General features: G+C 46.4%; 1 long non-coding RNA gene across 3 annotated transcripts in view; it reads left to right on the top strand.

The window, feature by feature from the left end:
* LOC125695123 (uncharacterized) overlaps positions 1–24,802 on the top strand; it is a 145,812-nt gene that overhangs the window by 71,970 nt on the left and 49,040 nt on the right. For all 3 annotated transcript variants that reach the window (XR_007377809.1, XR_007377808.1, XR_007377807.1), the window contains exons 5-6: positions 4,924–5,072; positions 8,129–8,366. This is a non-coding gene — a long non-coding RNA (uncharacterized LOC125695123). The remainder of the gene's footprint in view (positions 1–4,923; positions 5,073–8,128; positions 8,367–24,802) is intronic.

Raw genomic sequence — 24,802 nt, 5'->3', positions numbered from 1 at the left:
CGATGGTTCTGCGATTCTAAAGAAACTAGTGTTCCTATTTTTTCCACTGCAGTCCTCTTATCTCACCTTCCTTTTGTGTTTCCGTGTCTCGGTATCTCATTCAGGCTAAGGAGACGCTCCTGGGTAGTTAAGTGCTTGTTGTTGCTTTATCAGAGGTAAAAGGGCGCTTTGGAAATGCAAGCCTTTTCTGTTGTGAATCAACGTGCCATTGTGCTTCTGTGTCTTGCACAAGAATCTAGGTGTGAGCACAGCCACAGCAGTTCACAACGCTCAGGACTCCAGATGTGGGGACTAGGTGTGGAAAGGCACTAAAAGTGCCCAAAGCAGATGAAAACATTTAAGACATAATTTCCCTGCACTCACATGTGCTTGTATTGTATCAGTCCCAAGAAGCCCCATGAATTAAGATGAGGTGAAAAATGCCAGTAATCCCTTGCCCTTTTATCTCCGCTGTAATGAAGTCATGTCTTGCTGTTTAACTTACATGTTACAATTAAGATTTTTACTTCTTGATGTGATTCACTGCAGGGACTGTGGATTCAGAAAGTTTTCAAGGGCAAAAAGACTCAAGTCAGAGGAGCAAGTAGGTGGAAATGGAGGTCTGCTTCCCACTTATTTATTTTCAAGTTGCACTTAAAAGAATGACAAAATCAAGTCTTGCTTCCATCATCATACAGCAATTGGAAGTAAGAAGATACTTGCTGTGGGGCATTAGCACAAGGCCCGTAACTCAGGGGAAGATGACTTCAAGGAGTTATTAGGGGGAGAGAAATAAAAAGTGAAGCCCTTGGAAGCCATCGGGATAATTGCGCTTGGAGCGTAGTTTCTGTTTGTTTGGATTTGATGTTTAAAAACATCAGCTCAAAATTCATGTCATTAGTGCGGAGAAGTATTTTACAGTGAGAGCTAAGAGAGCAATAATCGTATTTAATGCCATTTGTCATGGGACTGCATATAGCCTCTCAACCTGCTCTACCTAAAATGAAGTGTCTTTCTCTAGGCAGAGCCAGCTGTTCCCTGGACGCCGGACAAAGCTGCTTTCTGCTTTGTAGATTTTTGCTCTATTGCATTTGCAGGTGCCTCATATTTAGTCACAGACTGCAAATAATCAGAACTTATCTGAATAAAATTTTCCTGACTCTTCTGCCTGAATGCTCTCACTGTCTGCTCCCAGCCAAACTGCCTTTCCAGTTCTTTCCCCGACATCTCTGCAGAGTTCATTGCTCTGATTCCACCACTGGGGCATGGCAGTGTTGGTCAGTGCCTTTCCCCTGACTGTGTGCTTCTGTGCAGGCCAGTGGCACTCAGGTGGTGACACAGGGAGTCCTGATGTGTGGGGAGGGGAGCTCACCGTGCTTTCCCTCTTGGGTTTCGAGATGTCCCTACGAAAAGCACAGTTATTAAGTCTGGATTTGACAGCACGTGGCTATGGAAATTCTCTTTCCTATTCATTTAGAAGGTGGGTTTGCTGATGTACTATAAGAGAACAGCTGCCACAATGGTTGCTCTGGGGCACTGGATTTTGGCTAGCTTAGCCTTGGTGGGCCGGGTGAAGGAAAAGCACATGGCAGCACTTTCTGGGGTGTGCTGTTCCTAACATGTGGCGTGTTGGCCAGTGTTGTGTATTCCTGGAATTATACACAGGAAAACCTGTCGTTTGAGTCGGGAGAGACAGAGGCATGACTGCAATCAGCTGTCTGCGTTGGACGGAGATGGGAACATGCAGCACGTGTTCGTCAGTGTGTTGCACTCTCACTGCAAAACACTTGGGTTTTGTTCTGCTGCCACTAAAGGTTGGGTATTAGGAAAAAAATTTGGATTGGATATTGGGAAAAAAAATACCTTCCAAAGAGCAGAGCTGCAGTGGCACAGCTGCCCAGCAGTGGTGGGGTCACCATCCCCGGGGGTGTTCCAGAGCCATGGAGATGTGACACTGAGGGATGTGGGCAGTGGGCATGGTGGGGTTGGGCCTGGGGATCTGGGAGGTCTTTTCCAACCTGAATGATTCGATGATTCTACAATTCTATGATTACAGTTCCTTTTCAGCCCCAGCTGTTGCTATCAGCAGGGGTTTAGCTGAAGAGCTCCGTGCTGCACTGCTTGGATTGTCCCCTACTCAGCAATATTTCCCAGGATTTGCAGTAGTGGGGATCTGCAGCAGGACAACCAAGGCAACCACTCAAAGCTGCCCTGTGGTCCCACGCATGGATGCCCAGCTCTGGCTGTCTGTCTGTCTGGCCTCCTCCCCAGCAGGCTGTGCTGCACAGGGGCACAGCCCCATGGCAAGCAGGTGGCCAGGGCTCTGTGTGCGCCGTCCATCAACAGTGTGCTTAGGCCTATGGATGCTCGACCTTCCATTTCCCCACCTCTGTGTTTAGGAAACAGAAAAGGAAGCTCCTTTGAAACAAACCAGTTCCCTGGTGCTTTCGGAGTTTGGAACGGTGGTCATTTTAAAGACTGCTTCAAACAGAGTTTACTGGAGTTGTATAAATCTTTGCTTTAAATCCACTGTAAATACGTTACAGAATCTGCCAAATGTGCATTAAAATATTTTGCTTCAGATATGCCTATATCCAACCTTTTGGTTTCTAAGAGCCTTAATCAGTAATCTTCAAGTAGGAAGTTATTCATCTTTATTGCCAGGCAGTTCTCAGTGGTGGTCGTGGCAACAATCTTTTCATTGCTTCTGTGTTTAGTTGTTCTTTGACATGATAGAAGTCAGCTGCAGTTCAATGAGCTCACTATTTGTGCAACTTAATTGCTTGCTTCCTTTAATATGTACTCAATTTTTCCTTTTATGAGCAGGGTTGTTGGAAAAATTAAGCTTAAGGATATAGCTATCCACTGTTAATTAACCTCCTTCCCAAACACATTAGTAAAATAGGTCAAATGACTGTTGAGTGTTAAGTGTACCATTACTAAGGTATTTCTCAGCTGGAAAGTGAACCATGTATTGGATAAGACAGGAGTTTCCAGAGGAGCTTCAAGGACGGAGGTGTCCGTATCGCCCTGAAATTCAATTAGATCTGCGTGCCTAATTCCCTTAAGCTGGATTTTACAAAAGCTCTTAGCAGTGTGCGCTAAGGAGTTTTGATTTGGTGCACGTTTAGGGCATACTTGTTTAAAAATAGACAGAACCTGCTTTCTTTGTTGCTGTTTATTTAATTAAGCTTGATCTTTGGTTGCAATGGGACGTGTGATCCACGCATGCACGTGGATGTGTGTGCATGCATTTAAAGCAGCAGGCAGGAAGAGGGAATCAGCTTTCTCGTAGGTATCCCTGCTTTGCATGAATAAAGCTACTGCATCTGTTTGTTCCTTCGAGAATGACTAACGTGATTATTCATACTGCTAATTCCTAGAATAGCTCTGATATGTGAGCATGTATAAATAGTTCTGATGAGTATAAAATCTGCTCGGTGAGGGAACTGATCTATCAAAACAGCTTTATGCAGTGATAGTGTGATTGCTCTCCACGCCGGGGGTATATTTGGATGGGAAAATTGCTGCAACTGCAGTGGTGAGAGCTCAACTGGAATTTCGCCAGTTTATCCCCAAAATTGTATGTTCTTTTCAAAATCATCTTTGGAAATGTGAGTTCAGTTGGAAAGTTCTTCATTAGAAAAAAAAAGAAATATTTTACAAAGGGATGGATAAGGCTCTAAAGAATGGAAGCTGGAAGAATTCCCGCTGGGAGATAAAGGCTGTGCTTTGTTATGATTACGTCTCCCAATCGCAGTTCCCAGGCTAAGTCGGGAGACTTCTTCTAGAAGCCAGTGGGACTTCCCATATGTGTAAGCTCTCCTCATCCAAATATTATGGTGTGTTACCGTAGAGGCCAACCGAGATCGGAGTTGTGTATGCCAGGCATCACCCGCACATGCAGGAGGCAATCCGTGCCTCAGAGAGCAGATGGAGAGGAATGACGTATCGTGGTCTGTTTCGTAGAGAAGGCACAGAGGATTGCTTCTCTTCAAACAGATTCATCCTGGCAGGGTTTCCTGGTGGGGTGCCCCAGAAAGGGCCTAGAACTGCTGCAGTGCCATAGCTGAACCCTCCAGATGAGGGTGAATCACAGCATCGTAGCATCACCAAGGTTGGAAAAGACTTGCGAGATCATCCAGTCCAACCATCCACCTACCACCAATATTTCCCCACCAAACCATGTCCCTCAGTACAACATCTCAATGGTTCTCAAACACTTCCAGGTTGGTTAGGGTTAGGGTGCAGCTAACCTAGCCCATCTCCTTGAGCAGCCCATTCCAGCACCTTACCACTCTTTCGGAGAAGAAATCTTTTCCTAACATCCAACTTGAATCTCCCCTGGAGCAACCTGAGGCCATTCCCTCTAGTCCTATCACTAATATGTCCTTTACATCACGAGATCTGGATTGTTTTCCCCTGCTCTTATAATGTAGCTTTGTTAAGGGCTCCATTAGTACAAGGAAGTGAAATACAAGTGCATTGGTGGAAGCTGAGCTCTTGGTTTGAAATGGCTTCCCAGTTGGCTAAAGCCAGGGGCAGTGGAAAACTTCTGGCTTCCAGACTGCAAGCTGGAGCTGCACAGTACACTGCCTCTTTCTTTTATAGATCAGAATTCTGTAAGAAGGACATAAGGTGGGTGTAAATGACGTTTCTGCCAAAACTCAAGGCCCCTTTAGCCACTGGGAGCAGTATAATGGGGCCTATAATAAAAGAGAATTAAGTCCTTATTTAGAGAGATGCATTGAAATTGCTGATATGCTGCCAATGTGTTGCAAGCTTCAGGAAATCACATTTGTTCCATGTGTCCAAAACCCACAGAGAAGCTCCATGAAGCACTTAATTTTTTAGTATGGCTGTAAATAATGCGGTGGAGAATTAATACAGAAGTCCGACGAACAACTTCAAGGCAGGCTGCTGACGGCTTTTCTTCCTTTGCAGCCGTTGGTGCCGAGCTTCAGGACATGGATCTGTGGCTGTCCTCAAGAGGATTGCACCTGCTGATGTGCTGAGGGTGTGAAGCAGCTGAGAAGCTTCTGGGGGACAGCCTGGGGCGCTGCAGACATCTGCAGAGGCACCTCTGTTATCAGGTACGGTGAGCTGATATCAGATCACGGCTCACATGCTGCAGCTTGCAGCAGCACAGCGGCCTATTTGTAGATCTTGGGACAGCAGGCCAAGAAGAAGTGCAGGAGTTACTCCTCTGTTTATCTGTTTTCCTGGAGAGGAAAACGGTCTGAAGATTCCTGAGCTGGAGAAAAGCAAATGCTCTGAGCTCTGCAGGCTGGTGAACTGAAATGATGGGACTGGAGTGCGTTGGACCATCTGCATGAGAGGTTTTGCTTGTGGCCATGAGAGCTGGTAACTGCAGTGGGGATGGGCAAGCTGACAAGCCCTTCTCAGGTCGGATATTAGGAAAGATTTAGTCTCTGAAAGAGTGGTAATGCAGTGGCACAGCTGCCCAGGAGTGGTGGGATCACCATCCCTGGAGGTGCTCCAGAGCTGAGGAGATGTGGCACTGAGGGATGTGGGCAGTGGGCACGGTGGGGTGGGCTGGGGTTGGGCGTGGGGATCTTAGAGGTCTTCTCCAACCTGAATGATTCCATCATTCTGCAGCAGAGTGGCTGGGATTCGTATGGCAGACCAGAAGGTGGCACTGCGGATACTGCGTTGGAGAGGTCCCAGCGCTCCCGGCCAGAGGGGAACGTGGGGAAGTGCTGCAGTAACGGGACTCTGGGTAAACCAGGCTACGTGGATGGATTCTGAGAGCTTAAAGCAAGAAGCGTGAATGGGCAAAGCAGGAGTTTGGATGTGGATAATGTGAGGATACAGGGAGCGTCCTGATGTTTAATCTTCCACTTGAAACATTGTCATTGTATTAGCTGCAGAATCAAGCTGTGCAAAATGTTGAAATGTGCAATTTTATTGCAAAGTGCCAAAGCAAAAGAGCTTGGCAGGAGGTTTACAGGGCAACCGTTGGAGAGGGGTTCTTGGCTTTGGCAAGGCATTACGGAAGACTTGGTCATTTTGAGCTGGAAATGGACAAGTCTTTGCTGCTCAGCCTCCTGCGGCTCGCTTGGCTGTGCTGGGCTGGGCCAACCGCTCCTGCCTCTTGCATTTCCTTCTGTCAGCAAATGCTCAGCTTTTTGTCAGTGAGAGGCCAGTAGCAAGGGACAAACTGATAGACTGCTAAGAGATCAGGCTGATGTCGGAAGGAAGGAGCAGGTGAGCAACTTGCTGTCTGCATTCTATTAATACCAATCCTAGCTCTGCGTTGTGTGCCTGGCTTCTTTACCCTGAGACTCCATGTATATTTTGAAGAGGATTTTGTGCTCAGCTCAGAGGCAACTCTCCTAAAGACAGTTGGATTGGAAATGACTCTGTAGGGCAGTGGGCGATTCATCATCCCGATGACTTATCCCTCCCCCAGAGTTTCTCTGAAGTTTCCTGTCAGAGCTCACACGCCCTGAGGAAAAGTGCTTTTGCTTTCTTCATACCTTCACTCTTCAGTAGCTACTTGTGCTGCTGTCCTGGGGTCTCAGAGAAAGTGGAGCTGTGCTTGCTTTTGGCTCTGCTTAGCTGCACTCTGCCATGTGCCTGCATGGGGACGCTTAGGGCTTGCAGCCTGATAGGGACAGCTGGATAAAGTAGAGCAGGTTTTCATTCTGCCACCCTGCCACGGATGGTAGCTGCCAGCTCAAGCACAGTATTAAGGTATCAGGGGAGATCTTATCATCCTCTCCAGCTCCCTGAAAGGAGGTGGTAGCAAGGTGAGGGTCAGTCTCTGCTTCCAGGTAACAGTGATGGGACGAGAGGTGATGGTCTCAAGTTGTGTCAGAAGAGGTTCAGGTTGGACATGAGGAAACATTTATATTCTGAAAGGGTGGTGCTGCAGTGGCACAGCTGCCCAGCAGTGGTGGGGTCACCATCCGTGGAGGTGTTCAGACGAGATGTGGCACTGAGGGATGTGGAATGGTGGGGTGGGCTGGGCTGGGCTTGGGGATCTCAGAGGTCTTTTCCAACCTGAATGATTCTATGGTTCAGTGGGGAGAATAGACGTGCAGTCTAGAAGCGGAAGATACATGAAAGCTGGGCAGTAAAGAGCATGAAGATAAATGTGACCTGGTGACATCGGCCCTCCATTGTGGAAGAATGCTGGGATGCAAAGGGGAAATGATCCAGGCTCTTTTCTCCATGTGAAGAATGGGTGGCTTCAGTGTGACCAGGCATAGGTGGTGCCACACTGTGGATTGGCAGGGAAGGGTTTTTTAAACTGTGGGGAGTGAGGATTGCACTTGCAGGTTACAGCAAACCCGTTCCTACAGAAAGGCAGCTGTGAGTCAGCCGCCCTGCAGAGCCGGGCCCCATCTCGCCCCTCTCGGTCCTGGTGAGGAGCGAGGCAGGGAAGGCCCCGCGCGGCTCCGAAGGGCCCGTGTTTCCTGTCTCCTCACTTCTGGCAGGTTTTGTCTGCAGACACTGGCTTCAGTACCCCGTAATTACATTTTCACATTTTTTAATATAGTAACACACGGCTGGGCTTGTGGTAGAGAGCCAAGCGATGTCTTTGGGCCATGAGGACTAAAAATAACCCAGGGGATCATTTTATTTGGTTATGGAAGGAAGAAGCGCCTTCTTCAGAAGTTACTGTACAAACACAGCTTTGGAGCAAATAAAGAAGGATTCTTGTTTTCTATGCATTAGGGAGATACCCATGGATTCAGCAAAACTGCCTGAAAGCCAAAAATGCTTTGAACTATGTTTCTCTACAGAGGGCCTTCACATACTGTCAAGCTGTCCAAATTATAGCTTTGTTTTCATCTTACTTGTGGCAATTATTGTACTTTTGTTAAAAATACCATTCTGTGTCAATTCTAAGCTCTCAGTAGCGAGGACTGTCTTAAAATAAAGGCACGTACAGTGCCAGGCTCAGTAGGCATCGTCTGTGCTGGAGGCCTCAAGGCACAAACCTACAGCAAATGACTGCTTTGTGTCACAAGGTACAACTTTTCAGGCCTGGATCTTGGCATTGGAAGTCTTGAAATCCGTGGTTCCTCCTTTCCCTCTGTGCTGTGCACTGTGGCTCACTGGTGGGAGCGGTATCATCTTGTGCTCTGCTCTAAGGTAATCTCTCATGCTTGCTTTCCAGCACATTTCTCCCCTCCGCATGGCGCCCTGCTTCCCAAATCCAGGATCATCAGGAAGGTGTATTGTGTAGCTTTAGCTCTGCTTTGGGGGAAAGTTCCTCCAAAGCTGGCATGTGGGCTGAGCACCGGATCTGCCAGGAGCACTGGGTGGAACCCTTCCCAGCATAAAGGAAGATGCTTGGAGGGACTCCAGAAGGTGTATTGGGCACCTGCAGAGTTTGCCATGGACCAAGATGCCTGGTAAGCCTACATATTTGTTAGCATTTATGATATCTGCAGATATAATGGGGACTTTCTCACTCCCATTTTGTGGATACAAAATGCAAGCAAAGCGTACTCGGAACCTAATAATAAAGCAGGTGAAGAGTGTTTACTGCAGACGCTCCAGAGAGGCCCCGTCCATCCCTGGCGGCGTTCAGAGCCAGGTTGGATGGGGCCCTGGGCAGCCTGGGCTGCTGTGAAACGGGGAGGTTGGTGGCCCTGCATGGCACAGGGGGGTTGGAGCTTCATGAGCCTTGAGGTCCCTTCCAACCCGGGCCGTTCTGTGATTCTGTGACTTTCTCATTTCCTTTTGGAGAATGCTTTCTCACGCACGTGATCCAACTCTTTGCAGGGCCAGAGCTTTCATTCATAGCGTGTGTGCAAACTGCTGCTTTTCCTCCGGAGGAAGGAACGCTCCGGAGGGCGTTGGTCACACCATGGCATCGCTACAAAGAGCCAACAGTTGCATGATTGAACTCAATTAATGGTGCTGCCAGCTCATTCCTAACATTTCTCTAGACAGACAGCAGTGCACTGAATCCGATGATGTTTCTGCCTTGATGTGGCACATTGACAGCAGCGGTGTCCATCACGAGGAACAACAGATGAAGCAGTGGGCTGCTCTGTCATGATGGGGCAGCTCCTGGAAAAAGCTGCCATTGTTGCCGTGGCCGTATCGAGGGAGGCCTACACAAGGCCCTCTTGATTAGACAAACTGGCAGCAGAACAGCAAGTTCTTGTTAACCATACATGCCAAAAGGCCCTAACACAAACAATCCCCATTATAAATTAGGCCTTTTACAAACAATATTTCAAGAAACTACTTGTCCGTTTTCCATGCCATTATGCATTTTTAGGATGATTACATGTTTCTGCTGGATAATGGCCTTTTGCCAAGGGCAAAATGGAGTTTCAATAGGACTCATTATGAAGTGAAAAGTTTTTCTATTCCTACCCCCTGGAAGGAAAAAGCCACTCGCAGATAAAGCTTGTGATATAATTACATTGCTTTAGATAACCAGTGACATTACTTCCCAAATGATAAGTACTTGTTTTTATCCTTTCTTAATCTCACAGGCCCCTTGTAGCCTTTTAATAGGAAGCAGTGGCAGCTGTGAAGGCCACTTGATCACTGGGCTCTGAGCAGAGCGCAGTGCTGCCCTGCTGATAAAAGTCCTGCTATCAGGATCACTATTAGGGGAGAAAGTGCTGTCTGCAAGGGCAGACCCTGCCAGGCAACTTTTCAGCATGCTGCTAAATAATTAGGTTCCATGACAAACCATTCCCTCCTCCCTGTTTGCTATAAGGAGCTACAGCCTGACCCTCTCTTGAATTAAGATGTGCTGTTCCTATTGGTGAAGGAATGTGAAATGCAGAGCTTTCAAACCTGGGATGTCAGGGTTTGATCCTGCCTGGGGCTGAAGGGCACAGTGGGGTTCAGATCCCGGGCTCCTGTTGCTGTGCACAGGAGTTCAGCAGTGCTTGCTGTCACAGAGCAGTTACACAGCAGCTTTGTGACCAGGATCCTGGCAAAGGCAGGGTTTTCCTTGGGAACTGAAAGAAAAGGAGAAGCTCGCAGTTAAAGCCCTGAGCTGAGCTCAGTTCCCAGCCTCCTCTCAGTCTCCTCGGATCTGATCAGTTGCTCACTGCCCTCTGTTTCCCATTTGAAAAATATGGCTGGAAATGATTCTGTCCTTTTGTCTCTTAAGATTATAGGAGCTTAAAATAAAAAACTCTGCCTCTATACAGAGTAACCAGATCAACAGGCTGTCCCCATCTTCGCTAAGCTGTTGAGATGTTACTGTACCAGAAATCTATTTCTCTGATATATGGCTCGTGTGACCAGCGTTGTTTATAAAGATGCCCGTCACTCTCCATTACATGCTTCCCCCATTGTTATTGCAGGAATTCCATCAGAAGGGCAAAAAATAACTCACTGACTGCGAGAACAAAGGCCCTGATTCATGACAATTCATTTTGAGATGGCAAAAGCAATTTATTATACCCATGTAGCAGTTACGGTCAAGTTACTGATTCCAGGATTTTATTGCTATTATTTGGAAGATGAGCCATTTACACTTTTATGGTCTGAGGCCTGAAGATACTTTAGGAACGCTAATTAGAGCTTTTTGCACTCCTCCAAGGGAGGAAGATTTTATTGTGCAGGATAAGCTCATGCTCGCTAGAAGCAGGGTAGGGGATTAAGTTGCTTGCCTGGGTGACAGTGAAAAGTCTGCTGTAACAGCTAAGGAATTTGGGGACTCCCTGTTGGCTCTGTTGGCTGGTTCACCCCCCTTAGCTTGTTGAAGGAGCCCCAGTTATCATCTCAGCTCTAGGCTCCCTTGGAAGAACTGAGAGGGGCGGCTGGGGAAAGCAGCTCCTGCCTTCACTGAGGGTGGGCATGGGAGACTGAGCGAGACTGAGTCCCTGAAAAACGCTGTGAAATTCAAAGCGCTCTGAAATGACCTGCCATGGAATGCTGTTGACCTCTGTGATGCCGTCCTCTCCATCTCCTTCTCAAGAGGTGAATCAGTCTATCTGCCCACACCGCAGGGGAGACAGGGACACAAAAAGCTCGGGTGGGATTAGGGAGTTGGGTCAGAGAAGAATCTGGTAGTCTGAAAGATGAGCGTACGCTTATGTGTATTTAGGAGAGTAATGGAGATGAAAACATAAACGAGCATAAAGAAACATGCAGACATCTTGGATTGCAAAGGACAATTCTCTTGTCCTATATGTAAGGACAGCACAAGCTGTGGGGCACTGAGCTGGCTGTCCCACTGGGCTGCTGTAAACAGGGACAGATGCACTCAGGTGTTGCTACCTGTGGTTGGCAGATTGAAGCACTGAGCGCCAGCAGTGGCACACAAGGTTGGCAGATCACGTTTTCACAAAGCCCCTATGAAAGCAAACACATGTTAATGTGTTAAACACATTAGTCATCGGGCGTTTAATTACCTCTTTTCACCTAGGACTCAGATGACCTCTAATAAACAATATCTGTGTTCAGAAGAATGGGCACGAACTGAAACAAGCACTGAGAAGGTCTGATGGCAAGTGACTTCTTCCCTAAGGTCATGCAGGAAGTCTGCAGCAGCAACCTGCTCTGCCATAAACCCAAAGCCATTCCTTCCTGCTAGGAACACACCAGTCCAAGTGATTGTGCTTGTGTACCAGGCTGCAGTCACGAGGACAAGTGAAAAGGAGGAAATCCTTTTGGAGTCCTGGGGATTCCATTGCCTGCCCTTGAGATGGTGGGAGGACTCCTTGTCTTCAGTGAACTTGGTGTGGGGCCAGGGTGAGGCTGTCCTGCAGAGCTTGTGGGGAAACAGCAGACCAGAAGAAGGGTGGCTGGAAAATTTACTCAGATAGTGGGAAAGAAGGAAAGAGGAGAAGTTGCACTGCTGGGGTGGGAATCGGTTCTCCCTGTTCTAACAGCTGTGCCATGGTCATTGCAGCCACACACTTCTGACCCAAGCTGTTGGCTGGGGGTCTGTCCTGCCCCACCAAACACTGAACCACGTGGAAACTCTGACCCAGAACTTGAGTGGGGGACCCTTGCGCTATGGAAGGAAAGAAGAGGGTCCACAAGAACACTCCAGGAATGCAGATCATAGAATCATAGAACATCCCATGTCGGAAGGGACCCATAAGGATCAACGAGTCCAACTCCTGGGATATTATACTGAAACTGAAAAGGCTGTGGCGTTCTTTCCCAATTAGTCTCCTGAGCTGGACGGTAGAAGGAAAAAAGGATATTATTAGAAAAATAAGTTTTGCTGGAGAGAGGGCAAGAAAAACTCAATAGGAAACAGATTGCTTGAAGGCATTTGAATTCTCTGCCCATTTTTGGTGGCAAAATTACCTAAAGGATGTTGACAAACCAGGAAAAGCTTAGGAAGCCAAATAAAGAACAAGGCCTGATAACCAGCAAGATCCCCTCAGACCCTGCATGCCTCGGAACGGGCATTCCAGTGAAAATCACCACATTTCCAAACTGCTGGTTTTAGTGTTAATCTTCTGGAGCTGTTTTTAAACAAGGTCTGCAGCAGCTTATGCAGCCAGCTGAGCAGATGATGTGAATAAAAGAAATGAGCCACAGATCAAAAAAGTCGACATGGCTGGGCTTTTAATTTTACCTCTTCGTCTTTTCCCCAGATGTGGTTGTGGGAAGGTATCAGCCAAGAAATTGCAGGTGGCATGGTTATCTTGCTATTTACTGTGCGATGCTGCTGCTACCAGCTATTCAATAATAGGAAATGACTAATGATGTGGTGGAAATTATGAACCAGGATTAATAAAACTTGAAAAGGAACAGTCTGGTCTGTTTGATCCTCTGAAGAGGAAGTCTGTCTGTGTACAAGTCTTTTCCCTGAGGTGATGTTCTTATTAGTCTGATCTGAGTAGGGAGCAGAAGGAATGGAGCTTGGAAGTGGCTTAAAAAGAAGACAGTAAAAGAGGACATGAAGTATTGTTGAAAAACATCCCTGGGTGAGACAGGCTCCTTTCTAATGCTGCCTTACAGGAGGGTGCTGGTAAGTCAGAGGAAGGCAGGCCAAGTCTGTATGTCACTTGCAAGTGAAAAGGAATTTCTTGGAGAGTTGCATTTGACTTGGGTCAGATTCTGCTGCTCCTTCTCCTGCCAAATCCTCCTTGGGTTGTTTTGCTTGGTGAAGGACTAGAGTACTTGGCTGCTTGCAGTGCTGCTCAGCCTCATGAACAGGAGGTGCCAGCTTCTGAGTGCCGCAGCAGTGACACGGGTAATGCCTGGGTGGATAGCTGGAGGCAGACTGCATCCACAGAGCTGGAAAAACAGAAAGATGTGCTTAAAGTTTAGGCTCAAGAAAGGGCCTTTACCCTAACCCTATCCCCAGCATCTAAAATGTACAGGTCTGTGGCTGGCAGGGCAACATGGGGCTGTAGAACAGCAGGGCTGTGCAGGTTGTGCCACTGGTGATATAACAGAGCATTTGCACGGATGCTGGGGACGCTGGCCTTCTCTTAGCTCCTTCCATTTCCCTGAAAGGAAGCTTGAGGTTTCTTTCTGTTGTCCCTGTGGACTGGGACAAGGTTATCTGTTTGCTGCGTTCTTTGATGTAACACGTTCCCATGGCTGCATTGATGAGGCTCTGCTGATCTCCTGCGCTCCACCTGAGGCAGGTCAGGGTTGTAGCACTTGGTCTTTTCCCATAGAACCACGGTTGATCCAGTAGGGTGTTGAGTAACGATGTCCACTGACCTGTAATATCTGAAAGTGTGTGAAGGAAATGTCCTTTGCGTCCTCCTGAAACAGTGCTGTGAGTTTGGTTGAGGTTGCAGAGATCTGAGCTCACTGTGATCCTGTCCAGTCCCATGTTTCTACCAAAAATGGTGTCAGAATTTGGCAATCATGAATCTTCTTCTATTTTTTTTTTCTTTTCTTTAGTTGTTCTTTTATTTGCTTTCCTGCTGTTGGAATCTGTTTGGTGAGGGAAACGTCATCAGATGGCCTCTAGCTTGGTGTATAAAATTGTGGGCAAAGTCTGCACCTCCCACTTAAACCTGCTGAGCTCAGGGTTGTGTTGGATTGAACTGGAGAGAGGGGCTCCCCTCTCCTCAGCGCAAGGCAGGAGAGGAATTAGGATGGAGGACGTGACTGCTTGCCTCATGGGGAGCTCCTGTTCTTGTATGGAGTTGAAGCACGGCCCTCTGCCCAGACCCAATGCCAATGTTCTGCTGTGGGGCTCCATTCCTGCTCTCCTTTTTCCTGAGGTTAGTGTGGTGTATGGAATGAGCTTCAGGCTTCTATCTGTCATTAAAGTGGTTCATTGCTTTCTGATATTTTCTGTGGCAAGTTCATCAGGTTCATTAAATTAGTGTGAATCAGCTGGATTCACTCTGATCTCATTTATAGCAGCTGAAGTTCTGACTTCAGTTTCACGTGGGTCATCTCTCTAGACAGAAGGGTTGTTGCCTGGTACTTCTGGAGGCATTAACATCTGATGCAGAGAGGATAATGTGCCCATCAGCTCTTGTGTTGCATCTCAGGTAAGTGGATGAGCCACCACTAATGGCAGTGTGTGAGCTGGGGCCCAGGGAGCGTAATTCCCTGGGTGCTTTTTGAGAAGCCTCCTCTGCCATTTCTTTTGTTGTCTCCTAGTTTTTTCCCCTATGCTAACATTCTTTTTCTCCCTCCTCCCCTGATTTCCTCTGACTTTTTCAAATAATTTCTAATTCAAAGTGAAACTCAGCTATGCAACTTTATAAATATAAATTGTAAGGGGCTGACCCTCTCCTTACCTCTGAGCTGGTATTTTTAAAAGCCCTATTGTTTCCCACTGCTTTAGAAGGTTAAAAGTCCAATCTCATTACAAATGCAGTGCATATGTTGTTGTTTAGTATTGCATTGGTGCATTACCTAAAGCTACACAGCCAGTCACATCTCCTATGGCTCATGTCTCACATCATGGTGCAAGTGGATTGCAGGCACTGGTCTTTTTAAAAGCATTAAATCCTGGTCCCTGCTTTGTAATATCTGAGGATCTTCCTTCTGTCTTTGGTATCGTAAAGCATTTTCACTCTCTGCTTGGGCAATACAAAGAAACATTCAGGGCTCGAAATCCCATAATCAGCTTTGATCGTGCTGCTTTTGGGAAAGTAAGGACAGATGACTTTGTCTTGGTGGAATGTTCCTCCTTGCGAATGCTTTTGAAGTATTTTTTTTTCCTCTTGATTTAAACCAACCCACTTTCTGTTGCTGTTGTCTCATTCATAAGCTATGCACCAAGTTGCTCCTTTTCCTCATTGTGCCTGGAGGATTTTTTTTGTATCTGCTAGGGTGAACAGAAACCCCATCAAATAATTGGATCAAGTTGAATTTTCAGTGTCACACAAACGTTTTTCTTATTGATAGAGTCACCGAGGTTGAAAGACCTCCAAGATCATCCAGTCCAACCATCTGTCTGCCACCAGTGTTTCACCATAAGCTGCATCCCTTACTACAGCATCTAAATAGTTATTGAGCACCCCCAGGGATGACGACTCAATCACCTCCCTGGACAGCCCGTTCCAGTACCTGACCACTCTTTTGGAGAAGAAATTTTCCCAAATATTATATTAGTCTTAATGTTGACTTCTTGATTATCAGAAGACAGCTTCTGTTCAGAATGGATCTGGTCCTGTCATGCCTAAGTGCCAATTCTGTTTAGGCAAGCACATTTGAAATGTCCTGGAGGAGGTTCAGGTTGGATATCAGGAAGCTTTTATAGTCAGAAAGAGTGCTGACCATTGGCACAACTGCCCAGCAGTGTGGGGTCACCATCCCTGGAGGTGTTCAGTGGAGATGTGGCACTGAGGGATGTGGGCAGTGGGATGGTGGGCTGGGCTGGGGTTGGGCTTGGGGATCTGGGGGGTCTTTTCCAACCTGAATGATTCTGTAAGTCTACTATAAATGGTCCTCCAGATGAAAGTTAATGATCAGTCTTTGACTCTGTGGGACCAGTTGCTGCTTAGTGTAATCTGTCAAGAGCGGATACAACACCCTGACACCATCAGTATTGATACTTGGCTACAGGTCAAGCCCGAGTGCATTTCTATGTTGAGTAGCTCTTATCTCAAAAAGTAATGATAAATGTGAGGCGTCTTTCATTTGATAACAATAGTAATAGCATCTTTACTACTTCATCTACAAAAGCTCAGTGGTAATTCTTTCTGTACGCTTTCCGTAGAACAGAAATATTTGCAGAGCAGTGTCCATACTTTGCAGAAACAGATACTCGAGCTATTTGTTTTTCTTTTTGCTCTGAGCTAGATGAATATAATGTTCTCTTGTGTTGTAAAAGGTTGTTTTTGTATCTCACAGTCACGTTTCGGTATCAGCAAATATTTTAGATGTGAGTTAAGAGAGGTACCCCACTGACAGAAGAAGGCTGGCTGGACTTGTAGCATCACATCGTAAATTCCCTCTTCTGCTATGAAAATGCCATAAAATACATGGCACGGCAGATTTACAATGACAGTGCTGTTGCTGTGTTAAAGCAACTATTTCATCTCTTTGTTTTAAAACAGTTTTTACTGTTCTACACACCATGAGTACTTCCTCCAAGAAACAATGCCTACGAGCTTCAGATTAATACGAATATGATCTCATAATGACTCTTCATCAGCTTGTTACACCATTATCTCCCTGCTGCTAGTAAATTCTAGGAGTTAAATTTTATATGCAAATGTTTCATTTCAACCATCTTTATATTCAGCTTATCACAAGCCTGGTAGTGCCCCCACCCAGTTACGTCAGCCCTGGAAAAATGGAGTTCAAGATGTCTTTTATGGCCTTACTGCAGCATTATATTTGCAAGCCTGACCACACACATCTAGCGAGCTTCCCAGCTAGCCACAGCCTGATCTTGCTGGGTGGTGCAGGTGAGCAGGGCTGTGCCTGAATGAGGAGCTTTATGAGCACAGATTGGCTGTGTAGGACAGTGGTAGCGTGGGGCAGGGTGTCTTCTGTCTCTAGATAGATGGCTGGGCATCTGCAGGTGCCTTGTCCAGGTGTATCAGTGCTTACCTTCTCACTTCCATGTTTGCTGTTGGGTTCTGTCTTGCAGTGGGAAAGCTGAGATGGCAACTTTTAATATTAATCCAACTTTATGGCCTCTTTCCTTTCCCACTGTTAGATTGTTGTAGATGTGTCAGAGTTTGTCTAAGGGTGCTGCAGATCCTGGTTCAGCAAAGCACTTAATGTGTGCCTGCTACGGTCCTGTGACCATTCGTAGAATCACTAAGGTTGGAAAAGACCACTGAAATCAACCCCTCACCACCATCATCCTGCAAAATGCAGCTGCTTGTTTCTGGAGGAGTGAAGGAAAGAAGAAAGGTGCTCATGATTCTACTTATGTTATATAGAGCAAATAAATCCTTGACACTGGAGGACTTTTGCTAGGGATCTGTAGATAGATATTGCCATGCTAGATATTGCTAGGTTTTCTTCTGCTTGTTGCTTCTTTTGTGTGTGTGTGTAATTAGAACAGCATGACTTACAATGGGAGATTTAATGGGGAACTGATTCTACGTGCAATTAAGCAGTTGTTATTTATAGTACCAGTGCATAGGTGAGAATTTCAAGGCTTAAAATGGAAGCAGGGGGGTTTAGTTGTGGTGCTGTTGGTGTTTCCATACGTATGGAGTGTGAATATATTTTATTCAAGTCACAGTGGATCAAAAAGATCTGCTGAACTTTTTATAGCATGCTCACTGGATATACAGTGAGCTCAAACACTTTAAGGAGACTCTTCCACTGATTACTGGAGACGTATCCCACAATTTTTATGATTGACTTTATTTTCTTGATTTTTACTTATGTTACTGCTTCAGTAGATGGCAGTGATACAATTTAGGTGTATGTCTCTGCGTTTCCCAGAGACACAGGGACACACTGACATGGCCCGGAGTAATGGAAAGTCTGTGTCTTGCAGGATTGCATCAAAGTAGCTGTGAAAACGTGCGTTTCACCATTTACAAAACATTTTTTTCATATCATTCTGATGTAAAACAAATTTTGTATTTTCATTTCTTCTGTGGTTGCAGCACACTGCAGTGTCATGGAACGCCTCTGCTCCAGAACTGTCAGAACTGGGGCACTTCTAACAGGGGGGCTGAAATCTCATGCATGTGATAAATGTTTGCTCTTTGTATCACAAGTCATATAAACCAAAGGCACCGATAACCAGGAGCACTGGGCCAGGACTAAGTGTATGGAAATATTGCAATGGTACCTGCTTCTGAATCGTGGGTGTTTTATTCTAATCCTTAAGAGGCCATTGGGAAGTTGCAGCTATAGCACTGTGTCTGCAGGTTAGCAGAAGCCTGGCTCTCTGTGTGAAGCCATCAGAGCGAGCCATAGAAGAACATCAATGAAAATCAGAGTCAGAATGGTTTCCACTGTTACTCCAAGTCAGCAGGAGGGCTTGGCCAACCCGTGGTGTAGGATTAACACGTGCATCAACTCACATGGACAATTCCAGTCAAGCCAGGAACTGTCTTTTCTACGGTTGCAAGGAAACAATGCAAGTCACCTGGCACTTTTTCCCAAATTGCAGAGTTTCCTTTCTTCTGGAGAACTTCACGTTTGCAAAGCAGCACGTTTACAGTGGATTCCCACATCGGAAGCGGTGACATCAGTGATTCCTCTTGCAACTTCCCATCGGCACCCCAGGGACAGGGCAGGTCTTCCTCTGGTCGCACGCGCTGAGCTCTGGGGCAGCAGGTGCTGGAGTACATTGCAGGGCTGCTGCTCTTGCTGGGCATTAAAGGCAGCAAACATTGCAGGTGTTACACAGTGCTCAGCCAATGCCAGCACCTGATCCTCTTTACGTCTCAGTGATAATTAACATCTTGTTGGCCAGTGGCAGCAGAAAGCAGTGACTGCACACCGTTTCTATTCCTGCACGCTCAGTGCTGATGAGCCTACTCCAGGTGATCTGGGGATATGGATTATCTGAGGTTTTATTCCTAAGGGGGTGAGCAGTAGCCTTTTGGGTGAGTCAAGCCACATATAGTCTCTGCTGTTTTTAAGCTTGCTCAGATGTTCATCTCGGGATATGAAGTGACACACTTTGCATGGTTCCTGGAAATTGAAGCTGCTTTCACAATGCTTTAAGGCTTGTTTAGGGTTTAACAGACATATTGAAGCTGTTTGATTTAATGCACAGCTTAAATCAAGCTGTTAACTGGTTAAAGAAAATTTCCCATTTAGCTTCTTGCTGGTCTTCTAGGTGTTGCTCAACCAGTTTACCTGTTAGATTTTGAGGTGGCCAGTAGTCGGTTCTCTGATCATTCAGTTGTGGCTTGGCTATGTATTAAGATGAGATGGATGAGAATATGCCACTCACAAACCCAAACTGTAGGAAATAGCTTGCGTTCCCCTGCAGGGACTAGAACTCTCACAAATCTATGACTGTTTTATGACTTTCCCAAGGAGACACCTCTCACCAGGGAGATGTTAAAGGTTTGTTGCAAAGATGGTTGGAACCGATCCCACTGAGGTTGTCTGGGTGGAAAGTATGTGTGTGAGTTTATGCATCCTCACACCCCTGTGTTTCTCTTCCATGCAGCCAGGAAGCAGATTCATCCTCCCACCATGTATATTCATCAGGTGTTTTATGACCTCAGGTCCTACTCAAGGAAACGTCCAACTTAGCTTGATGGAAGATTTAACCAAGTAATGGTGTCATTAATTGCACCCATGATAAAAGTGGAGCATCACCCACTGTGATTGTATGGAGCATTGCACGATAGCCGGGATTGTCCGTAAAATGGACACAAGATTAACTACAGCTGCACAATAGGTGATTAAACTAGTTTTCTCATGCTGTAACCGAGTTAGCCCTCTTTAATACTCATTTAAGAATTCTTTCTCTTTTATAGGACTGTTATATGCATGAGCCCATTCCTTTCCACCCTTCCTATTGCTCTACAGCAACGTCCTGTTTAATACCCTACTTTTATTCCTTATTACTTCTTGCAGTCGATCTCCTCTCTTCATCCTGTGTCCTGGGAAGCTTAGCCAAGCACTGGGGAACATCTTGAGGGAAAGCAGTGGAAAAGGAGCAGAACCACACCAAAGTTGTTACAGTAGTCCCATAGCACAAGTAGGTTTCCCAGAGAACGATTGGCACAGAGCAGATTTCCCTCGTTCCATTTCTGTCCTCGTACCTCAGAACCTGCCTGTGTGGAGGCCGCGTGGGATGAGGTGATGTCATTTCTTCAGTCTCCCCAGGTTCTTTTGTGGGATAAGGGGACGTTCTTATCCAGCTTCCATGAATCTGGTCTGTAATCTATGTAAAACCTGGGAAATCTGAGAGATGATGATGATTTCTTGCGTACGTGCTTGGGTCTGGTAACCATTTCAAGAACTCTTCCTGGCAGAGGGGAGAAATAGCTAGATTTACTTCTGGTGAAAAGCTACGTAGTTCAGCCTAAGTCCATCTGGCTGAGCTGTCTGGCATCTGGGAGTTCCTAAAATGTGAGCAACATCCCAAACTTCACATAAGCAGTGGTTGTAAGCAAAAGCTCACAAAGAAATGAAATGCAGTTGTGTCACCATTGCCAATGTGCACCATTCAAAGCTCGTGAATTTGTCACCCCAAGAACAAAGCCAGATCACTTTGGGCTCTGTTCCTGTTTGTTCTCTGTTCATGTTGGTTAGCATGTAAAGTCCCAAGGAACGGCTGTGCTTCTCTAAGCTGATCAGCAAAATACAAGGCAGAGAATTTCGCTGTGTAGTGGAATTGCTCCTGATAGGGCTCAAAGCTTGTGTTTAGGCCTGTCTACAAGAGGAGATGATATGGTATATGATACACAAGAGGAGATGATGACTTAGATGACTCTGTGGTATAGGACTTGCTGTATCCCACAGCCAAACCCAATTGGTTAACTGTTGACACTGCTGAAAATGCACCTTTTGCTTTTTAGCCTTTGGAATCAATCTTTTAGGGTTTTCTCCACAACTGTGAGGTTTTAAGACCTGTTTTAATTTTTAATCAGACTGGAGTTCTTACATAATAGCAAGCTGCTGGGACATGGGGCTAGGAAGAAAGCATCGAATAATACAAGGCCAGCAACAGAAAGGATAGGTTTGGATGGAGTGCTGAATGACCGCTCGTCCAGTAGGTGAGGGCCATGGCAGAGCTGTACTGTTTTTACCAGCAGATGACTAAAGGCAGTGTTCTGGAAGACAAACACATCCTGATCGAAGAGACTCCTGTCTACTGAAACCAAACAGATTGAAAACAAATTTATCCATTTAAATGTTGCTAAGCTCCTCTTGGTCCCCGCTGAGCAGACGACGCCTATCCCATCCACCTCTAATCTGAGCAGCTCGCTGTGTCTACCAGCCCTATTTGCAGCGAGGCTCTTTCAGGAGACAGAGCCCTGCCCTGGGAGGCTGCACGTCTCCGAGGGCTCTTGGAAGGGGAGCAGAATTCCACGTCTGCCTCGATCCACCCGCGCAAACAGGAAGGGGAGCGTGCCAGATGATAAGTCCAACTTACCATCCAGGGTAACCAGATGCCAGAGAGGATTGTTTTCATTTCCACGGGATTTCTAATTAGGGGACATGCTTTAACTGTGTTTTCAATGGCTGAACATCCAAATGACAGTTTGATATGAGCAATTTGTCTGGCCGGCTAGATAAATTCATAGCAAAGCTAAAGGATTTTCCGTTAGGAATGGGTGCACATCCTTTGCTGTGAATCGGATCAAACATTCCTGTAACTAAAGAATCCCCTTTATGTAACAGCTCCTTCTAACCTTCATTTGCAGTTTTAATGATCAAAGTCTCTCTTTCTCCTGATTTGTCCCCAGTCATGGACTCTGCCAAGTGCTTGTTGTTTTTTTTTCTTTCTCAAGTCTCATTCTCGTTCCAATTTGATGAATGGAGGGAAATGTCCATTTCTGCTGTCCCACCCAGACCTCATGAGCACTAGCATTGTCTGGCCGGCTCCTGGGGGAATTTGCTACCTGCATAGCTGCTGGCTGGGCTGTTACAGCTGCATTTCTTTTGAAGCTTTATTTTTTAGAGATGTGATGCACAGCCTTGGGAACAGGTAAAGTGAGGAAAGGTGCTGGTGGCTTTCTGCCTGAGGAAGTGAAGTGGAACGTGGTTAGGCTATTAGCTGCCCTTTGTTTCTGCAATATTGGAAATCCGTTCAGTCGTGCCAGATGTTGCTTTGGTTAAGGACATGCTGTCTTTTATCGTACTCACAGAAATAATTTAAAGCCATGCTCATGATATGCACAGCTAGCAGAAGTGATGTGGGCAAACGTGAAGTGGATTTGTTCCTGTGTGAAACTGTCCTGATAACTTTGAGGGGTTAAGCTAGAAAGACCTTGATAATTCAGTTCAGGTTGTTGGGAACTGAGCTTTGAAGGTTACGTGATTGCATGTTCTCCCTTCTCCCACCGTCACATGGCACCATTCGAAACATATCTGAGTGGAGAATACAGTTATTTTTGGTACTGCCCCAGAAACTTATCAGGTGAAATGCAATTAATGAATCAAGAGCTTAAAAATATCTGCCCAGAAGCAGCAGGTACTCTTTTGGTGACTGAGTACAAGAATTTCTTTCAGAAGAATGGCATACAAAAAGCTTTTCTTACCTCATCTCTTCCCAGATTATGTTTCTCTTACTTCCAGGGATGTTAGATTTTTTGCTCTTCCCTTTAAAATACGCCTGCACCTGGGAAAATCAGAGGACAGGAAGATCTCAATTTGCATGAGCTCAATGAAGGTTTAGCTGAAATCCTCGTAGGGTTTGCCTGCCTCAGGTCTTCCCGTAGCACAGGCAGCCCACGTGGTGCTGGAGGGAGGCTGAGAGCAGGAGCAGAGGTGGCTGGAAAATGCAGAGAATCCGTGATTTAAATTCACAGTGGACCAGAATGAATGCAAAGGATGAGGGAAAGGAAAGAAGGGAACGAGGAGTCTTCCAAAGTTATGTGTGAAGCAGAATGGTGGAGATGCCCAACAGGGCATGCAAGCAGATGGGGGCTGATAAGTCCAAGGGGACGGGGGTAGAGGCTGCTGGCTGCTAAAGGATGCAGGTGGCTGGAGGCAAGGTAGTGGGTGGGAGCTGTAGTAATGGGAATGTATAGGCTGGAAACAGTTGTCAGTGGTAGAGGAGGGAAGTGTAGTAGACCAAGTGCAGAGAAGGAAGCAGGTACAAATTGCATCGGGGAGATGCAGGAAGTAATTTTTCTCCAAGAGAGTGGTCAGGCAATGGAACGGGCTGCACAGGGAGGTGGAGAGTCACCGTCCCTGGAGGTGTTCAAGAAACACTGAGATGTGCTGAGGGACATGGCTTCATGGGGAATATTGATGGTAGGTGGACAGTTGGACTGGATGATCTTAGAGGTCTTCTTTAACCTCAGTGATTCTATGATTCTGTGACACAGAACCAGTGTGCATGGAAGAGATACAACACTTTGTGTCCCATTTATGTAAGGAGGAGTACCAGGGTCACGTGTGGAACCTGGAGCTCAAGATAGCTGCAAGAATGGTGCTCTTCGAAGCAGGTCAGTCTGAAAGGGAGGCTGAAGGAGCCTGACTGTAGGACAGCAGTGGAAAGAGCACAGATTCATTTGGGTTGCTGGGACCTTGAGAGATCGTCTAGACTGCAATTTCTCTCCAAGCTGCAGCCAGAGACACGACATCCCACCGCTTTGAGTTCCTCACCACCTCTGCCACTTCTGCTGTCTGTGACAGAGAATATGTAAGGCCAGTTGAGGAAAAAAAATGGGCTGATCATAGAAGAAAGGCGTGTATGTCATTGCCTGCACTCCGAGTGCGTAAGGCCTGGGCCATCTTAGGCTGTGCATTCTCCAAGTGTGGAATGATTGAATTTGCAACTGTACTAATGTTTCTCCGAGTGTAGTCTTGATAAATAGTACAGAGCAATGGGTTAAGAAGATGGAGAAGGATTGTACTGTTCAGAAGGGAACAGCTTTAGCAGATAGCTAATAAGAGATAACAGAAGTGGAGAGCAAAAGGCTAATACATCATGGCTGAAATACCCACGTTTATTAACAAAGCCAACAGGGAAGGCTTGTCTCTGTGTTCTTATTTTCTGTGTGTTTGACAGTCCCCAAAGACATCAAGGCTCCAGTGCTGGGCATTGAGAACTTCTACAGGAAGATGGTATTTGCATTAAGGGGCTCAGTTCAAATAGACAGGGCAGACACAGAGTGGGAGAGGAGCAAGAGTGCTGAGAGGTAAAGCAGGTGGCAATGGTTAGCAGCAGAGCTGATGGCTGGACTGCTGAATCCCAGGGCACTGATGTATCTGTTAAACTGTACTGTTTGCACTCGTACTGAAGCCAAAAGGAGGTCTGAGTAAATGCTCAAGGCTGAAAGCACTGTGGGATGTCTGCCTCAGCAACCAGAATCTGAAATGTGCTGATTTGGCTTTTTTAAAGGAAAAAGCAAATGAATCCGTTCCTATTCTGCATGGCCCTGCTGCCACCATAGCACACAATGAGCACTGTGTCACTAAAGGAGAAATCCCATTAAAATCAGAAGGGCTGCAGCCCTGAGCCCTGGAGGGAGATGCAGGCTGGAATCTGTTACTGGAAGCTGTTTGTATTGGCTGAGAAACGCACAGGTTAACGGTGCTCTCAGCGTTTTCACAGGGCCTAGAAATGTCCTCCACGCTTTGCATGGCAGGATAAATAAGATGTTAAGTACCGGTCTGAAGGTTTATGTAATGCAGCGTTGGGCAGCAAGAACAGAAGCTTTGATTGGGGGGTAGATGAGGGCAGTTCTGCCAGGGAACCAGCTGGGTGTTCCTGGAGTCCCAGGGCATCGATTCACCCAGTGTTGGCGTGCTCAAATTCCGTACCAGATTTAGCAGGAATGTATACGAGTCTTTCTGTATACAAATCTCC

The sequence above is a fragment of the Lagopus muta genome, chromosome 6 (genome assembly GCF_023343835.1).
Source record: "Lagopus muta isolate bLagMut1 chromosome 6, bLagMut1 primary, whole genome shotgun sequence".
Classification (NCBI taxonomy): domain Eukaryota; kingdom Metazoa; phylum Chordata; class Aves; order Galliformes; family Phasianidae; genus Lagopus; species Lagopus muta.
Note: the sequence above shows the minus strand (reverse complement) of the source record. Positions and strands in the feature narration are given on the sequence as shown.